Here is a 27838-nt window from a genome sequence, read left to right as displayed (position 1 = left end):
TGAGCTTACCCTTACATCCTTTCCCAAAGGACCTCATTGCTCTGTCTCCCTGCTGAATTCTCAATTTCAAGCAGTGTCCCAGGTCTCTGCGCAATCACTCATGCAGAGCTAGCCTGATGTTCCATTGTTGCTCAAGTGCAACGCTTTAAAAAGTAGTCAGTGCATATTGTTCACCTACTGTCCTTGACTACACCTGTTTACTTGAAAGGTGCAAATATTTAGATCTCTTCCAGAACAAATCTGTGTTATTGTTGTTTAGGAGATTTCTTTTCTTAAAGCAGTTTGGTGTTTTTTCTTCTTTTGCAGAAATTAAAGATTTTCCAAGCAGGAAGCCTGTGTAAGCACAACTGTGTAGCAGCGAGAACGTGTTTCTCCGCTTGCTTTCCCTTTTCTAAAGACAAAAGAGCCTTATTGAAATGTGCTTCCTTTCTGACTGCTAATGTGTTTTCCTTCCTTCCTCCTTGCAACGAGCTTAACATTCTCCCATCCTGTTGGGTATAAATTTCAGCTTGGACTGTTTTCCCTGTTGAGGTGTTGAGTCACTGGCCTTGAATGGGAACCTGTAATGAGACAGGGAGAAGTTTGGGCTTGGAAAGCAAGAGGTTTTCCAGCAGTTTGGAGGTAAATGGGGTGAATTTTTTAAAAAAGTGTAGGGTGCTAATCATTGTTGCCTGGGTTGCTCTTATACTCTTTTCCTAGGTTCATTTCTGGATGCTTTCTTATGTTGGATCTTGAAAAAAATTCCAGGACATTTTACACAAAATACCTAGAGGAAGAGCTGGTTCCGGCTCAATAACAATGTTCCATTTTAAGCTGTCTCAGGTTAAAGGGAAAAAAACACACCACCATGTCACTGGAGTTGGTTTGTCTCCTGGAGGAAAGATACGGAAAGTGTTGCTTCAAAGGCTCTGTGTGGGAATTCCGTCCTGGAGCATGGATATTCTCCAGGGTTTAATTGGGCTTATTCATAGAAACACTAAACTTGATGACCTGGACAGCAGACTTCGAAATTTGGCTCTAAGTGTGGAGAGGGTATTGTGTTTTGCATACTCTGATTAACAACACTGGGCACAGACATACACTTTGGAATAATTAGTAAAATGGACAGGAATTAAAGCAAACTTTGATCTGAGCACAAACCAGATGAGCCAAACCAGCCGTCTATCTGAATTTCCCCCTTAAGTAAGGTTTCATTTTGTGTGGTGTTGGGTTATGTCTTGTGAGGTATATCTTGTATCTCTCACCCCACAGAACTTCTTTCTGGTCTAAAGTCTACAGTGGCAGATTGTGGGATAAAAATGTGCATCTCCTCCCATGTCAAGAAAACAAGACTGAGCAGTGTAGTTAAACCAGTGAGCTTAGGTTACCGCCTCACATATGCTTTTGCCAATCTCAGAGAAATATTAATTCCAACTATCTTTGTTACTAATATTATCTACGTTTTGGAGGTTTCTTTTGCAGTCCCCCCACCCACATCCAACAATAAGGGTGAGAAATTAACTTTTAAAATTAAACCCCAAATTGACATTCTTGTAAGCTGAGCTTGTATGAAAACAAACTATTGTTTAGTTGGCTTAAGCAAAAAAAGGGTGGTTAAGACTTCGAAACCAGCCAAAACCAATGCATACTGTGGCTTTCACAGACTTGTGGGTTTGCAGCCCTACCTGGGGAGAACCAGCAGTGCAAGAGGCTCACTGAAGTGTTTCAGAGGGCTTTTTTGGTTGCTTTGTTTGTTTTTTAAATTGCTCTGCTTTAATTGCAGATAAATTTATAAGGGATAAGATTCTTTTGTAATATTTACTTTTTAGTAAGTTCCTGTATGAATGGAACAGAAAGGGTTTGTTTGCTGCTGGTTTTATTTTGTTTTTTAAGAGCTCTTGTTTCTGGTATTAGTATCTAGGTATTAGGAGATTTTTTTTTTCTATACAGGTTTCAGAAAAAATGTTGAGTGACTTATTTTTTTAATGAAACTCATAACATTTAGACATGTAAGAATATAACTGCATTTTAAGATACAGAATAGCTCCATGAGACTACTTAGCTGTCTGTACATGACATCCTTTAGACTTCTTACCTAACGTTTGCTTTGTTAGTGAGATGAAACACAGATTTGAAAATGAAAGACAGTCATGGTTTGGAAGAGCAATTGTTAAGAGTGAACTTCTTTTCCTACAAAATGAAGACCACAGAGCTGGTAACATTTTCTTTGAAGTACTGGGGTCTGTTTCAGGCAGCCGCAGAAGGATTTTGATGATCAAGGATCACTATGTATTTCAGTGAGCTGTTTCAATCTCCATCCTTGTTGGCAGGTGCGCATCTTCCTCCTATCTGTGCTGGAAAAATCATCAAAGAACCACTGGCTGGAAAGCAGCTAAGGTAACCTGGACTAAAGAGGCGGCAGTTTGGGAGAGCTGAGGGTCTCCTTACCATGGCAGTTGTCTACCCAAGCGTAGAGGCTGAGTAAAGTGTTGTTACAGTATTCACAAGTCTCATGGTTGCTGACCCAATATTGGAAGATTTTAATCTAACATAGAATAAATACCATCGTGATCTTTCATATCTCTGAAAGCAGCATTGTGCTTAGTATCTTTTGTGGGTTTTTTTTTTCCTGCAGGCACATTCAATGCCTGTCTTACACCCTGTATCCTGCTTTTGAATTTGCAGTGCAATATCATAACATTTAGTCTTTCAGTGGAAGAGCCAACTTTAACCCTGAGGTTTTTACTACATTTCATCCTACACTCTGTATCTAAACTACTTTAGAGATCAACCCATCTGAATTTTAATGTATGGAAGAAAGCTTCCCATGCTGCATTTGCACTGGACACATTTAGGGAGATTTGGAAGAGCTGATTGTGAAGTGTCTTAGGCTGATTGTTTTGTTTTCATGAAAATTTTGCCTGTGAAAGCCCTTAAGGACATACTAACGAGGAAAGAGGTGAACAGAAATAGACCGCAGGATTCTGAACCTACATTGTACCATATAGCAAGAGACTTTGTAATTCAATATAGTGAACAACTCTATCCAAGCCTCTTCAGAGCTGAAATGCAAAGTTCAATGTTGTGGTGCTAGCTTATCTTGAGTCATGTGTCCATTCAAAAAATCCAAGGTCAAGAGAGACCCAAACTACCAATCACTTCCTTTTCTGTTGGGAATGCTTATAAGATGGCTCTTACTTTTAGTATCTGACATAGGAGATGGGAACCGGAGTGGGCGAAGGGATGGATGTCCTTGCAAAAAATACTAGACCAAGTGCCAGTGCAGTTGCACCCTTGCAGCAGGACACAATGGTACAGAGCTGCCACAGAGTCCTGTGCAGCGGCTTGAGGAGCAGTGTCTGTGTAAAGATTAGTGCTGTGGTATTCCCCTTCTATACTTTTTTATCAAGCACAGTTCTTTGGACAGAAGTAATTTTAGCAAATCTAGGAGGGTCTGGAAACTTTCCCCTTCCCTCCCCCTTGGCTGAAGGCTGTGGTTCATCTGAAAATGCCATTTAAACAAAAAAAAAAGAAAAAAGGAAATCACAAGCCTCTGTGACAGGTCTCTGATCTGTCCTTGAGGAAATGGCAGTGAGCAAGAGGGCAGGTCTGGCATCTGGGCAGGCAGTGGGGACAGGGCTGTGGAGTCTCATCGACTCCCTGGTTAATGGCGACATATTGAACTGTCAGGCAGGCTCATTAGGGACACGCTGTTAATTTGGTCAGGCAAGCACTGTCAGGCTGCATTGTGTGGAGTTAAGCGTTGTGAATAGAGCCCGTAAGCAAAGCTGCTGGAATCTGCTTTTGTGTTCCCTTTGGGTGGCTGGCCTCCGTTTTTGGCTTCTTTTCCAGTTTGGAGGGGCCACGTGGAGTTTTGGCACTGTTGGTGTTGCCCAAAGATTGTAACCTAACTTGTGCTGAGATGAGTTCCTCTGCTTCTCAGCTGGTTTTATGCACATACATTTGGTTGTAATGTCAGAGCCAGAGTGTCAGTGCTCTACTTCTGATGACTTAATTTGAAATTAATTAAGCCCTTTCTCTTTAATACCCAATTTGAAATGCCGTAGTTATTTTCCTTATCTCCCCTGCTCACATCTGCTAGGCACGAGCTATATGGCAATTAAAGTTTGCATTTCTTTCCTACTGTCGAAAGATAAGCATTTTCCCCTCCACTTCCCACAAGTCACAGAGTGCTGCAGGTGTTTTTGGAGGTGTGACCATGTGTGCCTTCCAAATCCACTGCGGTCCCTGGGAGAGCCCAGCGCTGAGCTGGAACGTCAGGGAGTGACCCCTTTTGGGCAGAGAAGAGGGAAACCAGTGATGGGGAAAACCTGCCTTGTGCAACCAAGCTGGGTGGGTGTCCTGACTCCTTGTGTGATGGACTGGAGTGATTCCTCATGTGATTGTTACGGTAAAAGGTTGAGCAAGGGTAAGAGATTGTTTCCATCTCATAAAGGGAACAACCAGATCGTCTCAGCGCTGTCTCTCCCCAGCGTGCGTCAGAATACTCTGTTAATTTAGGAGCTGGAACCCAGTGGAGGATTTTCTGATTCTCTACCATGTGTTTGCCTTTATGACTCCAGTTCCTCTCACATCCTTTGGGGATGTTTTTCCCTGACATCTTCGGTCTTATAAAAACTTCTTTTTGTTTCTGCCTAGTCTTTTGCCAAAGGCTGAAATTAGTTAAGTTTCTGGTAACCATTTTCTACATTTTCACGTGATTTATCTGATTACGTTAAGGCTGGGTCAGTTACTCCATTAAGAGTTTCAGATGCTATCAGAACCGAAGCAGAAGGTTTCCCAGGAGATGGGCTATGTGTGCCCTCGTGGAGCAGGGAACTGGGCTGCACAATTGCCCTGCAGAGCGCACAGCCCCAGCACTTCTGTCACTCAGTACCTGGGCTGATCATTAGTTGTGAATAGACGACATTCTCCACCTGCTGTGTCAGACTCTTTTTATCACATTATGGTGCTGCCCTCCTCCCCAGAAACAAGGAATTCATGCCTCTGCCCTTTCAGATAGAGGGATATCTATGTAATGCACTGCCTCATTTAGTTTAGGGAAGTAAAACAGTGTTTTTTCCAATGTGGAAAAACACCGTGCAAGAGGGAAAACTTCTTACGAACAAGCTCTGAGTTTCCTCATTTTACTTTATGAGGGGTTTCTATTAGAATAAGGCTGGAGGAGGGAAATTTTCAATGATTCTGGGAAGCTTTGACTCAGAAACAGGAGAATGATTCATAAATTTTTATTATTGTTATTTATAAAAGAGAACAGACCATTGGACCTATTTTTTTACTTATCTTTCTCTTGGAAAACTTAAAGCACTTTTGCAATGACCTCTAAAGAGTTTGTGGGTTTGAACCAAGGTGTTCTGGCCAAAAAAAGCGCAAATCCCAGCTGTGGGAGCTGGCGTACAACCATTTTAAACTAGATTTATTCCTATTACCTTCATACTTGATAAGTATTTTTATAATGAATCCTCAGCGCATCCCTTCCCTGTGTGTGAAGTGGGGTGGTAAACAAGTTATTAATGGGAAATGGGAGCAGCAGAGACACTTTACAAACCTGAGATCTGACACTTTCCGTGCTGTGACAATGGTCACTTTATCTCTGCTTATTGCCGGAGTCTCAATGTAAGAGTTTGTTCATTCCAGAGTCGTTCTTTGGTTTTGATGGGGAAAACTTGATTATTGATAAGAGCAGCTTGTTTAGTAGAAACCTTTTTCTTCTCCTTATTTTGGAAGTGAACATTTACATCGCCAAAAATGATTTTGCAGTTAATAATAAAAATATAAGATCTGTCAAAAGGTGTACATTAGAAAACCTTTTACACTCCAGCCTAATATAATTTTAAGGACTATGGGGTGATTTACATTTATTTTTGTGTTCTGCTACTATGAAAAGAAAGCTTAGTGCAACCTTAACTATGTTTTAATTAAAATGTGGCCAGAGAATTTTAATGAAGCAAAAATCAAAACTTGGCACAGTCTGTGTCACAACTGTAATTTCATTCTTATACTTCAGAGGATAATTAACTAGATGGGATAAAGCAAATATAACTTAATCTTTTAGTTAATTCCTTAGGTCAGTTCTTTAAAGAGTCAATCAAACTAGATTCTGTCTAATTTATAGAAGTGGCCCTTGACTGTGGCCACACGGTCTTTTCCACTTATGGTATCATATTATAAAGGCCCATACACCACTAATACTTTTGAGTGTGCTATGTCAATAGCTTTTAATTTTCTTTTGACTTCTTGAGACTGGAATAAACTTCTTAATTATCCTCCTGAAACACAAAAAAACCCCAAACCTCGGTCTCATCAGATCTCAGCTACTGTCTGGAATTCTGCTCTTACTGTTGTCTGCTAAGCTGGGTGGCAGCTTAATCTCTGCAGAGATAGAGAATGCATGCAAAGACTCTTCTAGCAAGAAAATGGTGTAGAAAGGACAGTCCACCCTTGTCCCAGAAAGTACAGATATCTGAACGTGGATCTGTATTTTGCTGCACTGGGAAAACTAGAAGTCCTCAGCTTCCAGAACTGCAAAGCAAACACTTCTGACCAACTCAACACCTGCCTCAGAAGGATTTCCTTGTGTGAAATAGGCTCAAGAAAGCTGATTTATGTCAGTAGCTGTAATAAAAACACTGTGCAAAGTTAAGGAGTCTCCAAGGCTTGCGATAATCAACAGAAATCTTAATTAAGTTCAACCTCTGCTAAGAACTGATCAGCAGTTACAGACATTTAGTTGACCTATAAGCAATTCTCTAGGGTACCCAAACCAATTTGTTGGTTCATACTTCTAATGCTGTTGAAACTTTTTTTGCTTTAAGTTCCGAAGTAATGTCAGCCACATGGCAGTGGATGAGATATGATAAAGCATCAGAGTTCTATCGACAGTTTCGTAGCAGAGCTGCAAAATAAACTCTTCAAATTTTCCTGTAGCCAGCGTTTATGCCTGGAATGAACTTGTCCTGTGTCCTGTCAGATACTCTGGGTAACTGTTTCGATAGAAATGAGATATCCTCTGTCAGGATTGTTAGTGTCTTCCAAAAGTGAACTCAAGAAGTGAGCCATACAGTTAAACATCAGTCTGTATGGGTAAAATTACCAGGAGAGTCTGCGTAAGAGCAAACATATGTCAGACATAAGGTGTAGGCTTCCTTCTAATGGATTTGGGCTTTGTAGCTCACTTAAGTTGCCAGAGTCAAACATGATATACAGTTTGTGTCTTTTCTGTCTTATTTCTTAATGCAATGTATGATGTACGAGTCATATGCTACAGCAAAATATAGGGATCCATAGCAAGTGGCCTGTCTACTGTCCTTAATTTGACCCTCTGGTGTTCTCCTCGGCTATTCTGATCTCCCTCTCCAAATTAGCAATCTCTGCATAGAGAAAATGAGCATCAATGTCAATTGCAGCAAGAAGGATCCTCATAATGAGACTAAAGGCTCCATTTAATGGAAAGATTTTGTCAGTCACCAACATGCTAAAATCCACAGTCCAGGCAGCACATCCCAGAGATCATTATTAAGGAATGTGGTTAAAAGCTTTTTCCCTGGGAGTGATTTTGCTGCTTGGGCAAATCTCTCACAGGTGCAATTTATTAGGAAGACCAGACTGCTGCTCAAAAGCAGCAAGCAAGAACGATCCAAAGAATAGGTAATGATCTGTTGCCTTGCCAGCAGGGAAAGTCCAAGAGATGACTGCAAATTTTACTGGAAGTAGAATTTTTGGGGAAAAAATCCATATTCTGTAGTGGGATTTTTGAAAGGAAGTATTATTCTGTACAAAATTTTCCAGTCTACGGAACTGATAGTTTTAAGAAACAAGCAGAAAAACCTAAAGAAAGCTCAAGCAACTTAACCTGGTTATTGAATGCATGTTGCCCTCTTTTTGTATAGTGTAGATGGGACTGACAATAGGTTTAAGTCATCTGCTGCGCACCGTGATTCGCTCTGCTATAGCCCATTTCAACTGCAGCAGCCAACATGGATTGTTCAAATGCGGTGACGCCAGCATTTGCCATCTGAGATGCAGCCCCCAGTTCCCCAGTTCTCTTCTTCTTCTTTTTTTTGAAGATGATCAAAAGAATCAGAATTATAGAGACCTTCCTCACCTAAGAGGCGCAGAGTTAGGTAAGTACGTACTTTTGCAAATTCTCTTACCAGCACCCCCAGCTTCAGCCTGATGATCCAACACTGATATGTCCCTCTTCTCTCCTAGGAATGAGAATTCAAGAGCCAGCCAGAAGGTGAGCTATGTAGTTAGTTATAACAAATTCCACATGCATTCCAAAAAGATTTTTCCTAGAAATCCTTTCAATCTGAAATTCAAATATTCTTTGAAGTCAATTCTCTTGCAAAATTTTATGGTCCTTTTTTTTTTTTTTTCCCCTGTAATACCTTAAAGTACATGTAGAAATTGATAATTTATTCTTTTGTTTCCTTGGCTAATGAGAATTCAGAGTTTCATTTTGCTTTGCCCCTCTATTTTGAGTGATTCATCTTGCCTTCAGAAATGATTACATGTCCATCAATCCAACCACAAACCCTTTTGGAAAGTTCCTTGCCGCCATTATATATACTGAATTAAATCGAAGCCAGACTATCTCCAATTTATGCTTCTGTGACACAATACAATGATTGCGAGGATTATAGCTGTTTGTAGCTGGAACTGAGAGCTATTTCAGCGTCAAACAAATAAACCAAGCAACCTTCCCCGTCCCTACCCCCCTCGCTCAATCCACTGAAAAGTGTTTATAACCTGTATATGATCTTTTTCTGCAGCATCCAGAGGAGCCTGCAGAAGCAACCACCTGAAACAGTCCTCTCAGCACTTTCCACCTGCAGCCTCATGTACCTTATCTCCGAATCACTGCATTTGGGCTTCCTCCTGGCACTAAGTTGTGCTTATTGTTAAACATTTTCCCATTGGTTTTTGACTCCACACTGAATTTCTCCTGGACCCTGAAAGCGATGAATAGTTCTGTAGGAAAGTGACCCAAGTGAAGCAGAAAACAATTTGAAGAGCCTTCTCCATGGAGCTGCCAGGTCTGGAAGCCTCCTTTCAGTTGTCTGCTCGGGTCAGCAGAGCAGGTCTCAAGTGGCCACCTTGGCTCTGGTTTTGCCACAGGTTGTTTTCACTCCTCGTCCCTCAGAGCTGTCACTCCTCCTCAGCTACTCATTCTCCTCTCTCACTCAGGTGGTGTTGCTCTTTTGTGCAAGCAAACATCTAAGTCATGGGCGTTCTGGTTCCACCTTCTGCTCTTTGAATATTAAATTTCACTTTATTTTTAATCAAACCACATCAGGCTTCTTTTGGGGTCACAGGCACATGTTTGGCATGTTTAAGTTTCCACTGTGAGGTTCTTCTCCAAACAGAATTCAAACCATTATGTTACAATCTCTACCAAACCCTTCCTAGCAGCTGTGTTTATACAGCTCCTAGTAAAATGGGCCCCTGATTAGGATTTTTGAATAGTTCATTCACTGAAAAAATGGTGTTTTGAACCAGCTAAAGCTATTTTAAAAATTGGGATAATATATGATTAAAAGTTTTGGTTTGAAGAAATATCAGTGGCAACACCCTGCCAAATTTTAAGCCCAAAACATCATCACCATTAGTTTTACAACAGTTAAGTTACTGGAATTTAGTTGGGCAAGAAGTGCTTGTTTAAAAAAACAGCTGAAAAATTCATTTAATGGAGACTGAGAAGTCTCAGAGTAGTCACCCAAAATGGTTGAAGTCTGGTAAATTATATTAAACTGAAGACAGGTTCTTTATCCTGGAATTGTCGAGCAACAGTAATTTTGGGGCAATGTGATCCAGAGTAAGAAACTGAACATTAGAGCAGTTCTGGGGTTATTTCACAAGACAAACTGTTTGAAAACCAAACCCCATCCTCTGTTCTGAGTGACACTGGCACACACAGACCCTGCGTGCTGGACAGGTGGCAAATACCCGTTCTGCTCCTGCCACCCTGGGCAATCTCCTGCTGAGGCTGGAGAAGCCATAGCTGGGGTGCCAGCAGTAACGTCATCTGGTGTGCAGGGAACCCTGCAGGCTTCAGAAGTGTTAAGGCTGGAAGGGAAAGGTGCCTCAGCTGGACTGGTCCCCACTGTGGCATCAGCAGCTGCATTCCCAGTATTCCACAAGTGCAGTTACCTGCTTTCTCGCTGCGGATACTGGCGTTGAACAAAAACAGTAAGTGTACATTAAGGCAGCGAAACACAAGTGCTGCTTCTGCTCCATTAAACTGGAACACATGATTAAAGGACCAAAAGCTACTTTGGCTGACAAGCTCCACACTTAAATGTTTTTTAAATCATAAACTAAGAGCAAAGATTTATAAGTTTGTGTCATGATCCATAAATCTAGATCTCCTCTTGTCCGTTTACTCTAGACAAATGGCTTGTAGAGGAAATTGTAGTGGTTTGGATAAATCTCGGTTTCAACTGTCAGCCTTCTTAGGTCAGACATGTAAGAAACATCTGTAATTGTGTGAGGAATTTGGCAGGCGATCTTCTACTTAAATCACATTTTCCCCCTTGAAAGCTGGAAATGTCTGTGTATAAATTAGAGACACAAACCACATACCTCTGCACTTGTAGAGAAGGTGTCAGCTTGTTGTTACCTTGCAAATCCTACTGCAAGATAAGAGCACGTTGATACCCTGGTATAGTAAAAGAGACCAACTCAAGGTTCTGTAAAACTCTGTACCTTTTTTGTGCCTCAGAATAAAATCTCCTTGTTTTAAGGGGAGTTGCCATTAAGTGACAGGATACTTCAGTGTTCAGCATTTGCCACTTGGTCTGGATTTTGACTGAAACCTAAAACCTAAAATCAAAAGGCTCTTTGAGTAAAATTATAAAAAGCCACCTTTCCAGGCAGAATTGCTAAGTAATGTGCATAGTTGTCACATATGGGGCCTTTGAGTACCTTTAGCGTACAGTTGTGTGTAGTCTGTCTAGAATAATCTCATCCTGTAATGAGATCATGTGAATTCAAAGCATATTAAATTTAATCCTGGTTTTCAGGATTATACCCTGTAAATTTAAAATTGCAGAGTATAAGAAAGGCATCATGTTCCTGACTGCTTGTTACAGAAAATGAGGCCCAGCTCATTGTGAAGTCTTTGGTTCTGCCACTGAAAGCAGGGTGCGGTAAACAGACTTCAGTGGGAGATTCAAGCTGATGTCTGGTGACCTTTGTCAAGTGGAACAAATGATTGCTATGTTTGCTAGAATTGTATTAGTGCCGGATGCTTCTGGTCCAGCACGAGCAAATGAAATTTAAAAGTCTGGCTGTCTATCAGCAAACTTTGCCTTCTGATTGAGTCTACAAATGCTGTACCATAGACCCTCTGGGCAGAAATTCGAGACCCTGCTGCATTTGATGCCAGGTCCTTTAATAGTTTCAGAAAGTGATTTTGCTTGTAATAGAAAAGCATGATGAAAACAGGCAAAATCCTGAATAATGTGTTAAAATCAATTCCTGTGTGTCACATTCCTGCATAGCATGTCCTTTGATGGACACGGTAGTTGTCTGAACAACCGGAGGAAGAGGGTGTCACCCAGATGCTGCACACAGGCTGCATCTCTGTGTGTTCCAGGTCAGGAATGACAAATCATAGCTATCAACTATTTAAGCTTAGCCCAGCTCTCAGTGGACAAAGAGCCAAAACCAGGCAAGACACCCCTCAAAAAAAGAAAAGCCAAAATTTGCAACTTCTCTTCATCTTTTTTGGTATGAATTACCTATAAGAGTTAAAGATGATACTGATGATTCAGAGACTCATTTGTGATTCTGACCCTGACAACTGAAATGCTGCTAAGTTTACTGTGGCAGTGCCCTTGGTAACTTTGAGTTGGAGGGTGTACGAGAGCTCTTCCTGGTAGCGTTCAGTGGGCAGTCTCAGGTGATGCCCCCAGCTTTCCACGTTCAGCACTGTGCTTTATACTGACAAGCTTCGCTGGTCGTCAGTAGCCATTGTGAGGCAGGGACTTGTACTGTGCTGAGAATCTGACCGAGAATCACACTAGAGGGAATGAAGGTGGAAGAATTGTCTCCCTTGAGGCCATTCCTGAAACAGAAAAATATCCCTACTGTCTTCAGTACATCTGTTATACTGTAGCACCATGGAAAACAGACTTACTATTTTCTTGTAACACTTTTTGCCACCTGCTTTACTCATTTTCCTTTCTGTCCTCTATTTTTTCCTTGATGCTCCCTCTTCTACAGTCAGTATCTCCCTCTGGTTTTGCTTATTATTCCTTTACACACTTAATCCAAGGCAGTCAGTTCAGCGTCAGCATAGAAAGTGCAAAGCAATCTGGCATCTTCCACAGCTGTAATTTTTTTTTCCCCGTGAAGAATATAGGTTTCCTTTTCAGGAAGATTAACCTGTTTGGAAGATACTTTTCACATCTTCAGGGGAATGCACTGTACTGTTTCTGCTGCAAGCCTATCTCAACCACTTCAAGAAGTTGCAGTGAGTACGTTAGAGCTGATTGACAGTTGTCAGTCACTGGTTATACATCTGTAATGTTTATTTTAGGCAGGCTGAACTGCCTGATACAGCTTTCTGGGATGTAGCAGGAGGCAGTGCAGCATTTTCATTTAATTGCCTGTGGAGATAACTGCGGGATTGTGGTGTCAGAAAATATTGCTACATCTCAGGGGATTTCTTGGCATTGTGTTGCCACAATAGTTGTCACAGTGGCTTAGTACAGCCACAGAATATATGTACAATTGTTTATGCAGCCTGAAAATGTAGTGCAATAATAAAATACTGTATTTACATATCTGCGACTTGCATTCAATTCTTCTAATGCTATTTTTTTCCTTTGCTGTATTATTTAAATGCATATTCTTGTATTTGAGATTAATAAGAATGTTAAGAAGAGTTGTATGCTGTCAGTCTGGTCACATTTTGCAGCCAGTCTTAAATATGATCCTACACATGGGTTTGTGTCTCTCAGTTGCCTTTATTACCTAGGCATGTCAGTTTTGTAAATCCATATTTATAAGGAATTGGTTCCACAGTAGAACTGCCATTGCATTGTTAATACCAAGATGACAAGTGGCCTGCAAATGAGGTGTCGAGCAAGCATTGAGGGGTTTTTTGACTGTCCTGAAGCTCAGCCAATCCATGGTGTGGAGTGATTGCAAAGTGAGCTTAACGCAGTGCAGAGCTGCTGCTGAATGACAGGAAAGCGGTTACCTGAGACAAAAATGAGATTGCTGTGTCTCTGTCCCTCCCGCAGCAGGTCAAAAGCCAGCTTGCTTTGAGAATGGAAAGGTATCTGCTTTTCTCTGCATCGTAGTTGACATCTCCTTGTTCAGGGTTATGGTCACTATATGCAAAGCTTGAGCTTATAGCAGGAGTGGCTTTTTCCAGTAGAAATCATCTTAGTTGCGTGACTGTGAAAAACGCTTTCTCTGTATTGTGTTTCTGAAGATCCTTTTCTCACACTATAATCTTTGTGTCTATTCCTCTTGTCTCCTGTGAGATGTTTCAGTTCAAGCATTATGATTAAGTCAGAAGGGCATTCACCCTGTGAACAACATGAAGAATGCTCCGATTGCCTTCTTACCTGCATCTGTGGGATTAGTCCATGAACTCCTTAGCTGGGAGTGTTCCTGGCAGGTTGCTCATATGCACTGTCATTCTGGCCCAAGCAGCGTCGCTCACATAAGTAAAAAACCTCAATGTGATCTTGCAATGCTACTTAGCAAAGGCATAGGCACATTAGTTGTGGTAGAGGATTACTGGAGGAGCTTTCCTAATGCTTCTTTGTGCTTTTACTATTTCCATTTGTCATGGCCTTGGTGCCTCTCACTTCTGTTTTGCTTTTTGTTTTTCACTAAGAGCTTTGTTTCTCTGTTATGATACATTTGAGAATTCATTGCTTTTTCTCCCAGAACTTAAACTGCAGAGAGATTTTTAGTATGTCCTATGGAACGCATCTGAAATCCAAGCTAATCAAACTAATCTGATAAAATGGGGTTTAGAATTAATCTAACACCAATCTGCTGCTCTGTAAAAAGCATACATAAGCAGTATTTATTGTCTGTAGCCACAAGAGTGGAAAAAAAAAGGCGCACATGTAGGATGGCTGCATTCAGCTACTGCAGCAGTAAAGAATTTCCTAACAACACTGAATATGGTAATCACAGTCCAGTACATTAGACTAAACTTGCTAATAAATGTATGTATACAAACCCAGCCTCTCTGAGAAAGTAGAGATTGAGCTGAAAATCATCCCTGGAAGCCTGGAGGGCTTTTAAGGTGACTGGGGAGAAGAGAAAGAAAAATGTGATTTTCAGGCTGTAATGAAAGATGGCCTTGCAGAACACGTGCGTGTGCATGGAGCCTGGGGGAGGAAATGGAAGATAGAAAATTCACCGTCTTTGAACACTGACAAATCACCCAGCTATGCTTAATGATCTGACAGCATCTTCTCACTGGCTGCATCAACATTAGGGCTATTCATCACTTTTATAGATTCAAAGCTTTAGGTAACACAACTTTTCTATCAACACATGGTTTTTCATGCCTGGTGAGCTGAGGAACAGCTTCGTATGGTTACTTCAGCAGGGGAAGCACACAAACAAGCAGGTTGTAGTCTATTTCAGGTTATGTGATTTATGTCTCAGAACCATTTCTATCTGCCACAACCATTTGAAACTTGAGACGTTGATTCCAGAAACGTATTTTGCTATTCATCAAAGGTTTGGTCAAAGGTTTCTTCTGATAAAAGTATTTGTGTCTTCACAACCCTCTTTAGTGAGACTGGCTCAAAGTAATAAAACATACAAAGGGAGAGGTTTTCATAGAGGTAGCATTTGTTTTGGGAAGCAGTGGTATCTTCACCATTTATTACTGGGAAGTAGCTATGTCATCACACTTGTTGGGAGACAGCTGTATACAGCTGCTGGATGGAGCTGATTTTTAGAAGGCTATTTTATAATAAGCATTACTCATCACACTGATCCACGGGGAGGCCTTAATGCTGCTAGAAATTAATGGGTATACTGTAACATCAGCAACCATATTGAAATAAGAAAATATAATATTTGGGGTTTGGATTTCTTTGTATTTAAAATGTTTTTGCGTGAAGGTGGTTTTGATGGGTTTTGTGATGATGGTAGTTATATTGGTCATTCGCAGGATTTACCATTGGTGATAGCTTTTTGGACAAGGAAGGACCATCCAGTGCTTAGGCTGTTTAAGAAAATATTTAATGTATAAAGTGATGAGATTTTGTGGTCAACTAAAGAATGAGTGGAAAGCGGGAGAGCAGGACTGGAAGAGGGGAAATTCCATTTGCAAATAACAGAGACCAAACCCCGCTGTGTATAGTATGGACTTTCTGTCACATTCCTCTAGCACGATGCTGGTCAGAAGACATTCAGAAGTGCATTCTGATTTGACCGTACTAACAAGCTTTCTTGTTTTCACTAAGTCTATTTGCATATTTGAATTTCCCTAAGGGAGACCTTCTAAGCAGAGTTTAAATTTAACATTTGCCGGAATAAAAATGAACATTGTGTAACTGCTCACAAAAACTACAGTTTATGCTCGAGTGCAAGTATCAAAGAGGACTTTGGCATAACTAACACAGTATCCTATGCAAATATTCATAGTTGAAAAGGAATTAATCCCTCTCCAAAGGACCAGCACAGATCTTTCCATGGCACATAAGCCTGCTTTTGAGGGAGCAGGTGCCTAGCAAGCCCTGAGGATTCAGATTTCAAAACAGTCTGAACTCTGCATTGACACATGCAAATATCTTAAAAGGGAATTTTCAAAATCCTATTCTTTTTAAAATTTGCTATAAATTATATATATTGTGAATTTCACTGTAGCTTGCATGGCATGCAGGAAATTCTGTAAGAGCAGGATGTTGATCATTTCAGTCTGGAACTGGACAACATCACTTTAAGTTGGGCTAGAACAACGCTGTAATTGATGGTTGGCCAGGTCTTTTTGCCAAGCTGCTCATTTTGATCATTCATAGCAAGAGACCCTTGTTTTGTAAAAAACCTTTTGTTGGTGAAGACAGCAGACAGGTTCTGTTCTGTCCTTGGAGAGGGTGGCACGATGCCAGTGTCAGCAGCCAGCAATCCAAAGTGGTGTGTTTAATCACAAGATTAATTTTTCCTTTTATTGGCTTTTCCTTTCAGTATCACCAAGCATGACATGTTGTAAAACAGTAACACTAGTTGAACAAGGCTTGGCTAGCGTCTCGGAGCCCCCTGGCTATGTTGATAGCAAAATGAACATTTGGCTTGATGTGCAGCCAGTAGAGACTCCCGGGGAACCAAACCGGGAAGACACACTTGTCAATGAATGGGCCACGTGCCTGGTGAAGAATGAAGGAAGAGAAAGCAAGATGCACCTGGGAATAAGATCCATACTGGGGCTCACGTTCTTTTTTTTCTTACACATTTCAAGCACCTGTAGTTTCAATAGCATGTTAAATACCTGAATTTTCAAGCTGTAGACCCAATCCATGTTAGCTTCTAAAAGGAGATGGCAGTAGATCCAGATCAAGTTAAAGATTTGTATTTATCCTGCTAAACACACTGAGTGTAAGAGGTTGTGCCTTGCATTGAATCATATAGGAAAAAAAACGTTTATATCCTCAGAGTTTCCAGCAGTGACTGGTGAGCATCCCCAGCGTGCCATGGGATCATGCAGAAATCTGGTCATAGGCAGGAGTGCTCGTGGTGGGGAAAAAGACAGGCTAAGTCTGTCTGCTCCTGTCTGCAAACAACCATGTTATTCATCTTCGTTCAAGGGACCTCTGTGGTCTTGGAATGGAAAGTTTAGGAGAGTTTGGTGTGAGTGCAAGAATGGCTGATTCCCTGCTTTGCAAAGAAGGATACGTGAGCTTTCAGATGTTTTAAAACTTAAATAAATATGCTCCCACCTTTCTGCAGTCTATATGGTAACCTATGAATATTCTAGTCCTAGTGGTCTGTGCTGCCAAAGATAGAGGATAGAACTTTACTGTATACACAGGAAGATAAGTGTACTTACAGGGTAATGTCCCTTTAAATTAAGATTTCTGTTTGTGGATTTGACTTGTTTTACTGATATCTTCAGCATAAAGGCACAGATTTGCATGTACCATTTTCAGCCAAAGCTGAGTTTTATTAGCTTCTCACAATCAACAGGTAGGGCGAACAATTATCAGTTAATTTACCATATGAATAATATAGCTGCTAAAAGATGAAGGACATGGTACAGTCAGATGCTGATGCTGGTTTGTCACAGCTGAATAGTAGAGTTGCTTCAGTTATTGACCTTAAAATACTTACGTGAACTGCCTAAATAGGCTTCTGCATCTGCATTGCAGATTTGCACTGATCTAGTAGATCAATGTTAGGCTGGGCTATGCTAATGGAGTTTTTCTATGGGACTGCAGTTAATTACCAGATACGAGCTTCCACCTGTAAAGGTGGATCCGCTCTGCAGAAAGGAGATGCTTAAGGAGCAAAACATTTCAAGGTGGCTCTCACAGTCCAGCCTCCACTTGTGAGCGTATGATACAGGAAAGTTCATGGAGACAATTTAGCAACAACTGATTGACTAAAACGTGGAAGTGTGGAGGCTAAAAATCGAGGGCAAGGTAAACTGAGTCTGTGGAGTCACACTGCAGTTTGACTAGATGTCAAGGCAAACACAACTGTTTGTAATATTGCTTACACACAAAGCAAGGTGTGGTGTTACAAGCAGCTTTCAACACGAAAGCACATGACAAACAATATATTTCACTACTCAAAAAAAAAGTGTTGGTTTGTTCAGCAAACAACTTTACTAGTTGAAAAAAAATAATGCCTGAACAAACCATGTATTTTTCAATAAAGCTTATCCAACAAGTCACACACATTTTTATCAGCCTGAAGAATCAACTTGACACAGTCATTAATTCCTAAAATTTTAGATCAGATGGTAACTGCTGGACTCAAACTCATTTAGGACCCACTAGCACAGCCACGTGGGATTGGCACTGTCACCGTTAACATGGCACTGTCGCCGTTAACACAGCTCTGTGAGGCAGCTGCACATCATTTACTCTGTCTCCTGAGTCACAGTTTAGGAACCTTTTATCCAAACCAAATGCTGTACATCTTCCCCTGTGGACCCGGCAAAGTCATCCAAGCTGAAGACGATTGGGAAATTACAATAATTTGCAAGAAAGATGTTTCAGAGAGGTTCTGCTTTTCGTAACTTTCATGCTCCTCACTCGGTGAGGAGAAGCTGGAGATTTAACTCTCTTGCAGACAACTGCTCAGAGCCTGCGTGCAGAGCTTCCCTGGAGTTTCCCAAACGGAGCTGGTATGTGTGCATCATGGAGTGGTGGAAAAACAAGTCAGGCATTGCCTAGCCTGTCACCATAGGCTTTCTTCCTGTGTGCAGGGAGCTGAGCACTTCAAGTTCTTTTTGTTGTCGCTGGTTGTGCTGTCATAAATGAGCAACACAAGATTATACGTAATTTGGACAATTCAGCACCTGTGTGTTTGTGAAAGCGAGAGTTCGGAGTTGAGTCGAACACGTAGGAAACAAAAATCCTGGTAGAAAGTGAATCTGTTTCTCCTCGCCGGCTCCTCCTGCTGCTGCTGCTGCCTTTCCGCCAGCAGCGCACACCCAGCCTGACTTTCCAGAAGGGTGCAGCTTTGTTGGGCTGGTTTAACTGTCCCTCGTCCCACTGCGCCCGGCTCCTGCAGCGGGGAAGGAGCAGGTTCAGGACGGGTGTTACACACAGGGGCTCTGATGGAGCACGTGCTCCAAACGCACTCTGCTTTGTTTAGGTCTCTTGAAAATTCTGGATTCTAACTCCTTCCATGTCTTACTGGCATGAATAGTGAAGAATTTAAAACATTTCCAGTTCAAGGCTGGGTTCTGCTGTCTTGGCATCTGTTACTCTTCAGAATGAGGATACTTGTGTTTTCCTGCTGGCTGTGTTCACTGTATATTTAGCATAACCATATCATTGTCTCTAGCCTTCTTTTTTTTCCCAACATTAACAAAAGGTCCTTGAGGAACTAAAGCCATGGTTATGTGAATTCAAGAGAAGCAAGAGATGCTAACGGAGCTGCTGTCAATCAATTACTAAGGACACAAGGCAGATGCATTTTCTCGCACCATTAGGACAACTGATGTGGAGCTTCTGCTTTTCTTTTTATTAACCTTTTGAAGGCTATTTTCTGTATAGCCCTTACAAGCAGAGATTTGCGATTCAGAAATACTATAAAGTCTTAAGTATTTATGAATTCAGCAAAGACGATTTCTTTTGTTTGTGGCTGGAAGGGATTCATTCAAACCACAACCTCCAGATGTCCCATAGACAGTGGTTTGCCATGAGGAGGGAGAAGGGAGAGTATGATGCTTTAGAAAGTAAATACAGAGTGAAGGTGGCTGGATGGGCAGCGTGCCATTTTGAGGGAAAAGGCTGAATCCAAACCACTCTTTTGTTTCATTACAAAAAATCTAAGCAGAGCACCATGAAAAGCAAACAGATTTATTAACTTGTCCATTGATTGATATGATGTTGTAAAAAAAACCAGAACCCTGCTGATAGCAGTGTTTAGTGTTGAACAGCAAGTGTTGAAGAGTTGATAAAATGTGTCACTCACAACTGAGGAACAAACACTGTAAAAGGCTCTTTTCCTAACTAAAATGTATGGAAACAGGCCTGCGAGCGTGCCAGGAAATGAGGGGTAACGAGCACAAGCGAGAAGCCTCCTTTGGGGGGCTGCTGTGATGGAAGATGAGGAGGAGGATGGGCCCCCTCCCAGTCTGCACCTCCGTGCCCGACCTGCAGCAGAGTAAATCTTTACTAGTCTCTTACTAATAACCTCTGATTTCAGCCATTCTTTCAGTAAATCTCTGTCTATCCCTAACTGGTAAACTCTTGAGACTGGCTAGAACATTTTCCAGTTAATTGTTATTGACGTATCTTTGTATTCTTCCCAACACAGCTGAGGGAGTGCAATTAATGTTAAAGGCGAGGTGTTCCCAGGGTAAAAAAAATTACTGGATTGTGAAATATATAAGCAAACTGGTGAAAAAAATAACCCTTGACAAGGTCACTTACTCTACTTGACTATACTTCTTCAGGTCAATAAAAAAGTCTTTTTTATGTCCAGTGGGTGAGTGAAAAAACATTTTTTGCAGGATTCAAGTGTGCATCCTGGAATTAAGATACGAAAAAGGGACTTTTTTGGCTCTGAAAAAGTAATTGCTTTTCATATTCACCAAAGGGTACTTCAGGGATTTAACTTCCCAGAATATGTTTCATTTTTAGCATGTTATGGCCCTTTGGAGTCAGGTACAGTGTGCTACATTTTGAGAAGTTATGAGTTTTCCTTTCAAGTTTTCTTCAGAATATGAATAGTAAAAATAAAACCAAAAAATCCTACCAAAACATTTGACATTGACATATGAGACCAGGAAGATTGGATCTGTTTGTGTTATGGAACAAATGTATAAAACAGCTTCAGAAAAGGACTGGAGTGACTGGGATGCTCTGATTCCTTTCTTCCTTTCTTCCTTCCTGCCTTCCTGCCTTCCTGCCTTCCTCCCTTATGACTCTATCTGCTGTTGAGGAGGAATGTAAAGGAAAGTAAGGTATCTCAGAATTTAATATGTTTTCTAGCATAAACCCAAACTAGTTTACTTGTGGCATATGATTTTCAGGAAATATTTGAGGGAGGAAGGGCAGGAGGGGTGAGGGTTTCATTCAGAAAAACTGATCAGTAAATTGTTTTCATTACACTGTGACGGCTGTTTAGCAAGAAAGAAATGTTCATTTCTTTCTGAAAAGCAAAATTATGGTCCCTACTCTTTAGATTAAGTCAAAGGAAAAAAAAAAAGCGTGAATTATGAACTTCAGCAAAGCTCAGGAACAAATGGGTATTTAAAAAGTACGCATACTCATGCTGACTATTGCTATTGGAAGCAATGGTAGAACTCCACAGACAAAACATCCCTCAGTTCAGATCTCTATCCAAACCTCTTGCTTGAAAGTTTGGCCTGGAAATTTCTCAACAGTTAAATCATAAGATGCTTGACGCTTCTCATTCTGGTCCCAGCTGGGAGTTTGGAAAGTGTAATGCCTAAGACAAATACTCACTTTGATTCTTGGAAATGGGAACCAGTTTCATCAAGAAACTGGGGAGGGGGGGTGGCTTATTTTACTTTTTCTTTTTCTTCTTTTTTATTTTTTTCTTTTTTCTTTTTCTTTCTCTTTTCCTTTTTCCTTTTTTCCTTTACTTTTCTTTTCTTTTTCTTTTCCTTTTCTTTCCTTTTTCCTGAATTAGTTTGCCTGTTGCATATTGTTAGCAGATGGTGACACATATGCCATTTCCATAGTCTTCTATTTTGGTACAGGAGCTGCTAATCATTCCATTTTTACTCGGGAGTGTATTAAGGTAATCGTAATCCTGGCTTATGTTCCTGAATTATGGCAACAGATCTGGAAGATTTTTAGTTCATCAGGCCCAGAGCATAATTGTACCTGTTCTGATAACTTCGTGGTTCTTCCAAACATACACCCCTTAAAATCACAAACCCATAGGCTTTTAGTGAATACTGAGGTGTTAATAGGGACCAAACAGCTACCCTGGGTCCACTGCAGTATGTGAGCAAGCTTTAAAAATGATGGGGTTTGGCGTAGATCAAATAATTCACAAGTAAAATAATGACACTTCCCCCCACCAGCGTGTGTGCTGGCGAGACCCCCGCCTCGCTGCACTCGAGAGTGGAACTGGCAAGAAACACATCTGCGTACCCGCTTGAATCCCATTTCCCTGCCTCTGTAATTAAGATGCTATCGTCTCTTAGGATGTTTTCTCAGCAAAGTAATTTTGTTTTCTATCAGCCTGAATTAAATACCCGTGCACTAAAGCAGCCCCTGCAGCTCTTTTCAATGCAGAGGTTTAACAAGGGAGCTTCCTCTCTGATCCAGACCCGTGCTGGGCACCCTGACACCCAGCCTGGCCGGGACTAAGCCCAGACACCTGGGCTGGCTCTGCTTTTCATCTTTGTCCCTGCAGCCTGGAAAGGACATTATGTTACCTGGTTCTATGCTAATCCAGTGAGGACATGATCACAGGGTTCAGAGCTCATACTGAATGTTTCTTATGCATATTGGCTCATTGTTAATTTAGGTGGCACATACTTTAATGTAATAGATGCTGTCTTTTAGTTAAGTAATTTCTCCAGTAGCTCTAAAGGGATGGTATCTTGTGAAATTTAATTTCTACTGAAGCTCATGTGGAAAAGGAATATGTAAAGCGTCATATCAACTTTTCAACAATGGTAATATAGGCTGTATCTTTTCACTGGTGTCAAAGTGTGTTGACAAGGACGAGAACAGGGGCAACACTGGAGAACAGCCTTCAGTCGGGGAGGAGCTATTCTCTGCATTTTTTCCATCAGAGAGGAATGAGATCTGGCAAGTGCAATTCCATCTATCCAACAAAATTCAGGTTACAGATTGCTGAGGGGTCTGGAAGGGTCACTAGTGGTATAAACCCCAAATAAACTGTGTTCTTCATTACTCAAGGAAATGGGACTCTGGTGAGGGGCTGTCTCTTTTTAGCACTGCTGTAGTAATTGTGGTATTGATTTAATAATTCTGATGTTTACAAATTAGAAGCACAAATTGGCATTCCACAAAGCATCTTCAAAAATAATCCAAAAACCTCAGCTTGTGTAGCATATGTATCCCTTTCATATCTTTCGACCTCCCTGGACCCTGCGCTGGAAATGGTGTGCACGGGAGCACAAACTGAGGGCACTGCAGCCACATGCATCGAGAACTCAGCTGTGTCATGAGTTATTGGTTCATACACCATCTTTTGAAAGTAATTCTCCGATTTCCCATTTAGCGAGGTTTCTGCGCCTTGATAATTCCCTTATGTGAATTTTGGAACTGGCTGGAAGTCATTCAGCTGTTGCACTGCAGAGATGCTGGTGACCAGCCATATGCAGACAGAACTGCAAAGGAATGTTACTTGGCAGCGGTTCCTTCTTTTTCTAACCAAATGGATTTAAAACTTTCAGTGTGACAGGGCAACTGGTGTCTCTCCTGCTGTGGTTATTTTGCAGTGACTCCTTACTGTCCTGTCCTTACCTCCTGTCCTTACTGTCGTGACCCAAAGAACACCCATAGACGCAGCTCTCTATTAGCTGCTGGAAAAAGCAGAGTTCAGTTCCAGCTGTTTAGCATGGTACTGATAAAAGGTTGGTGCATGTTCGAGAAGCCCTGGATTACTCTCATCCTTGCCCCTTCCAGCTTGCGTGGCATTTTAGGCATTAGGTAAAGTTCAGACCTGAGAAGGCAAACCCTGGGGTTTCACATAAGGGGGTTTGTGTCTGGATCTGTGTGCTCGCTCTGTAGCCTCCAAGTGCGCTCTGATCTGTCCATGCACGGGCAATCAGCTCCTTCCCGTGAGGCGCCACAGGGTTTACTGCTGCTCAGGGTGAATCTGCTTGCGGCCCATTAGGTGCTTGAAGTGCCATAAAGACCTACTGTCTGACTTTGATGTGAGCATTATGCTTCTAATATCAAAATGTTATTGTATACTCTGAAATCCAGCCTATATACATTCTACAATCAATACGCAATGGATGCCTTCAATTTGAGGCGCAAATCAAAAGCTGGGTTATTTTCCAGTGATGCTAGACTATTAGAGCGTGTTCCTCTACGGATACATCAAAACAAAACCACTGCTCTGGGCTTTCATATGTGTCAGTCAGTGCTAAGTGGCTCTGTGTAGGTCCTTAATTCACTGCAGGACAATGCACATTTCAAAGCACTGTGTAGAGAAGGATTTTGCTGTTTTGATCTCTATTTGCAAATGAGCCCAGCCCCTGCCTCCCTAAGCCCTGCTGCTGTGAGCAACTGAACGCAGCTCCAGGCAATAACCGATGGCTTTGCTGCTTTTATGGGTGCTCTGCCAGATTTCTGGGCTCCCAGCAGGTACTGAGCATGCAGAGCATCCCCGCAAAGCATGTGCTTTTGAGTCCAGCCCTGTCTGCTCACTGTGCACACGATGTGAGGTCACATTGTGTGTGTAACTCGTAAGAGTCTGTCCTGCCCACTGGCTGCAGGGTCCGTCTGTGCCTGTGCAGCAGCTCTGCGATGGCAGGATGGCTTCTGAGCTTGAGGATGATGATGGATATGTTTACCTCTGTGGTTGTCTCAGAATTCATTGCTGGTATTCTTGTTCCTTCTCTATATTTCTCCCGCATCAGTTCACATGACAATAGTGTCTTTACTCAGTTACTTGGAGACTGTTTAAAAAGAGAGGAAGGGAACACGCTCCAGAGCTTTTGAGTAGCTTTGTGAAAAGGATAGAGTGTATTTTACTTTGGGGTCGATGTGTAGCCCAGATAAGACTTTTCACCAAGGACTATTATATCTCAAGTAGACTTTTAATTGATTTAACTCCTCTGATCTGTACATTGCCAGACGTGAACCCCTGGCCTTTGGACGGAGTCCAGGGGTGGTGGAAAGTTCACTGGAACCCCATCAGCTCCTGTTAAACCTGAGTGAATTTCAGCCCTTGTGAATAACTAAACACAATTAAGCAGGTGATGGATTGAACCTCTGTCTCTAGTGTTGAGCTATATTTCAATTAGGAAGGGGCTCACAAAATTCACAGGCGTTTTGCTGGTAGGTTTTGGGGGATTTTTTGCCTGTTGTGGTGGATAACTGCACCTGGAAGCCCAGGGCAGATGTTCTGGTATCTCCCACATGTCACTGGCATGAGCTGCTCCATGTAGCACTCAGCTCTCAGCAGTTTCTCTTTCTCAGTAGTAAATTCTCCAGTATTTATTTCTGCTTTTATCATATTTATGTAACATTCGGAGTTGTTGTCTTTGATATCCCTTTTTATCAGTAAAACTGCTGTACTCACCGTGAGGGTGTAGTGCTATGGCAACTATATTATCTGCAGTCTTGCCAATGAGTAAGCAGTGGTGCAGAAATTAGTTCATTTATCAAAATCTGATGTGGCAGAGCTGAGCAAAGGGCCTGGCTATCCTGACCATCCTGCTATTTTCACAAGACCTGCTGTTCTGTTTTATGTTAGTTATGACACTCAGATACATTCTCTCCTGTTTCCAGTGAGTCCTTGTTAAACCTACAGATGCCTTAGCACCTTGGAAAATATTTTTAGACGTATAATAATCTCCAAGCTATCTTGGGTAGTGACAAAAAATGGAAAATGAGGATTTTTTTTTCTTCTGTTACTATTCCAGAAAGGTACTTTTCTGTGATTTCAGGGTTGGAAAGAGCATATAAATGGAAAAATCTCACTCAGACCAGGTTATGTGAAAAATGTGTTAGATTTTCACTGCTTAAAACTAAGAGAGTTCTGCCCTTCTCTGCTCGGTGGTGCAGACTGGGCGGCGTGCAGCCTGAGGATGCTGGCTCACACCTCTTCTGTCCTACATACACACTGCTGAAATAGTCTTTAAGGTACAATGTTTACATCAAGTTCCAAATTCTTCTAAAATGTGGGTGTTCAGAATCAGTTTACGGTACTTTAATTTATAGTCTAGCTAGTATAGTTGATACCTAAAATCAGCAAAAAAAAAATCTGGGTCCAGGTCTCAGGGCTGCTGGGTATTGGGGTAATGTCAGAAATGTTAAATCTTTGGTCAGATCTGGTGATGATTAGAAATTGTTTATATGGATTTTACAGTACAGAAATTGGTACGTGTTCTTAACAGTCAGGGTTTGGCTTGGAACTCTTGGGGAGGAATCAAACCATGACAGGCTGCTACAGAATTATGGACACAGTTTGAACGTTTTCAGTGAAATTAGTACCAGTGCTTAGTCAAATTATATTTGCTTGTTGACCCCTCTTATCTAATTAGTCCCTATGTCACTGAGCTGCTTCTATTTGCGTGCACTGAATCAGCTATTTCATATTACTGTTTTACCACAGTAACGGTGGAAGAAGTTTATCCAAGTTAAGAGATGCTTTCTTTTCTGTGTTATAAAACCATGCCTTGTGATTCGTGCAGAAATAAATGGTTTTGTTGCGTATCAGCCATCTGTTTGAGACTGAGGGGAAGGATGTGTGGTAATCTCAGATCAAATATTTGGTGCAGCTAAGCAGCCAAACAGAAAATCCCTGGAGTCTTCTTATTAGGTGTGGGGAAGTATCCAAAGTTTGGCTGCCTGTTTGTACTCTTGAGGTTCTCACATCTTCTCTGTGCACTACACAAGCAGATTTCACTGTCTTTGTGTTAGGAAGAGAAGGGTTGTAGCGTCCTGCTCCACGTTCTGCTCCCCGTCTTTGGCCTCCAGGCACCCAGCACCCCAGTGTAAAATGAACCACTGGCCCTGTTTACTGGATAAATCACAGACACATCCTCGCACAGCAGCCCGGGGCAGGAGCGCTGTGCCTCACCCCTGCCCAGTTCGGGAGATGGGTGGTGGGTGCCAGTGCTGGGCTTCAGGGAAGTGAACACCAGGGCCACCAGCCTGGCCCTAACACATGCTTTGAGATCTGCAAAATCAAAGGTGATCCCATCTCTGTCCTGCAGTGGGAAGGATGGTCTGTCAGTAGTTCACCTCTCGTTTGTAAAAGGCCTAACTGGGGTGGAGCGGGAAGGGGATGTCTTTCAGTCACTCCACAAGCCAAAGTCAGAGCCAAGACTAAAACCCGATTCTTGCAATCCCAGGCTCCATGCTCTATGGCTTACTGCCTCTCTAAGCATGTGTAAGGTCTTCATAAAAACCACCAAATATTAATTTAGAGCAGGATTCAAGAAAATTGTCCTATTCAATTACTTAATTGTAGGTGAACTATAATTATAAGACATAAACTTGTCTTGCTACAAAGCACCATGCAAAGAAGCAGAAAGGATTATTTTTTGTTTAACTTATCAGAGGAAGGCAGCTGATGATGCGTAAGTCTATCTGACACCTAGCAAGTTGTGTGATCCTATTTGTTAAATCTTTTTAACTTTTCACTTGATTACGATAGGGTTTCAAGAGCAAATAAAATGAGATTAAATCTGCCACCCTGAATTACTCTCCTCTGAGTTATGAGCAGAATCACTCTATGTCAGAGAAGTATAATTATGAGGAAAATGCTGCCTGTGTAATTGTGTGCTTTGTTTGGAAGAATTTGAGATCCATAATTATCCCCAGTGTGCCACGGTGGTGCGTGCTGGCTCTTAATTTCTGCAGTAAACAAAACCATTGAAGGTTTCTCTTCTGAGCAGTTCTTGGTGTAACGGGGCTGGTAACCGCAACAGGAGCAACATTGTCCATCACATTGGCTGGTTCAAGTGAGGGATCCAAACTAGCTTGGAACAGAACACACCATTTTACATATAATTTCATAGCTAACTTAAATGTTGATTGTGCAGTGATGGCCATGGGGAACAGAGAGTCTTCTGAGGTGTAGATTTGTGGTAACCTTCATGCCGTATAATTCTGCTGTGAAGTTAATTAAAGACACAAAGACTGTAGCTTCCTGAAATTTTGGGTTCACCAACCAAAGAAAGCTTTGAATCTGTGTGTCATTTATCTAGATTTGTAACAGCTTCTATTAGAAAAAGCATCTGAAAAGTTCGGGCAGATTTGTCCCATAGATCGGCATTATTGCTGCTGGAGAGAGGATATGCACAAAGTAAAAAGAAACACACCACAGGTCCTGCGCTGACATTTCTGCAGTTCCTCCTCCAGGCAGAGAGCGCAGAGGGCCAGGAGCCAGACATGATGGATTAGTGATAAAACAACCTGCCAGACTTGGATTAGAATTTCTGTTACTTTGCCTAAAATTATGTGTGCATTAGGGGAGAGGGACA

General features: G+C 41.6%; 1 protein-coding gene and 1 long non-coding RNA gene across 2 annotated transcripts in view; both read left to right on the top strand.

The window, feature by feature from the left end:
* ZDHHC8 (zDHHC palmitoyltransferase 8) overlaps nt 1-27838 on the top strand; it is a gene marked incomplete at both ends in the record, with an annotated part of 96081 nt that overhangs the window by 46207 nt on the left and 22036 nt on the right. The gene's annotated exons all lie outside the window — the stretch shown is intronic.
* LOC308047227 lies at nt 8069-8857 on the top strand. Its single transcript, XR_013922988.1, has 3 exons — nt 8069-8123; nt 8212-8239; nt 8775-8857. It is a non-coding gene; the product is annotated as an uncharacterized lncRNA (long non-coding RNA).

This window comes from Nesoenas mayeri (genome assembly GCF_963082525.1).
Source record: "Nesoenas mayeri genome assembly, chromosome: 17".
Taxonomy (NCBI): domain Eukaryota; kingdom Metazoa; phylum Chordata; class Aves; order Columbiformes; family Columbidae; genus Nesoenas; species Nesoenas mayeri.
This window is presented reverse-complemented; position numbering and strand designations above follow the sequence as displayed.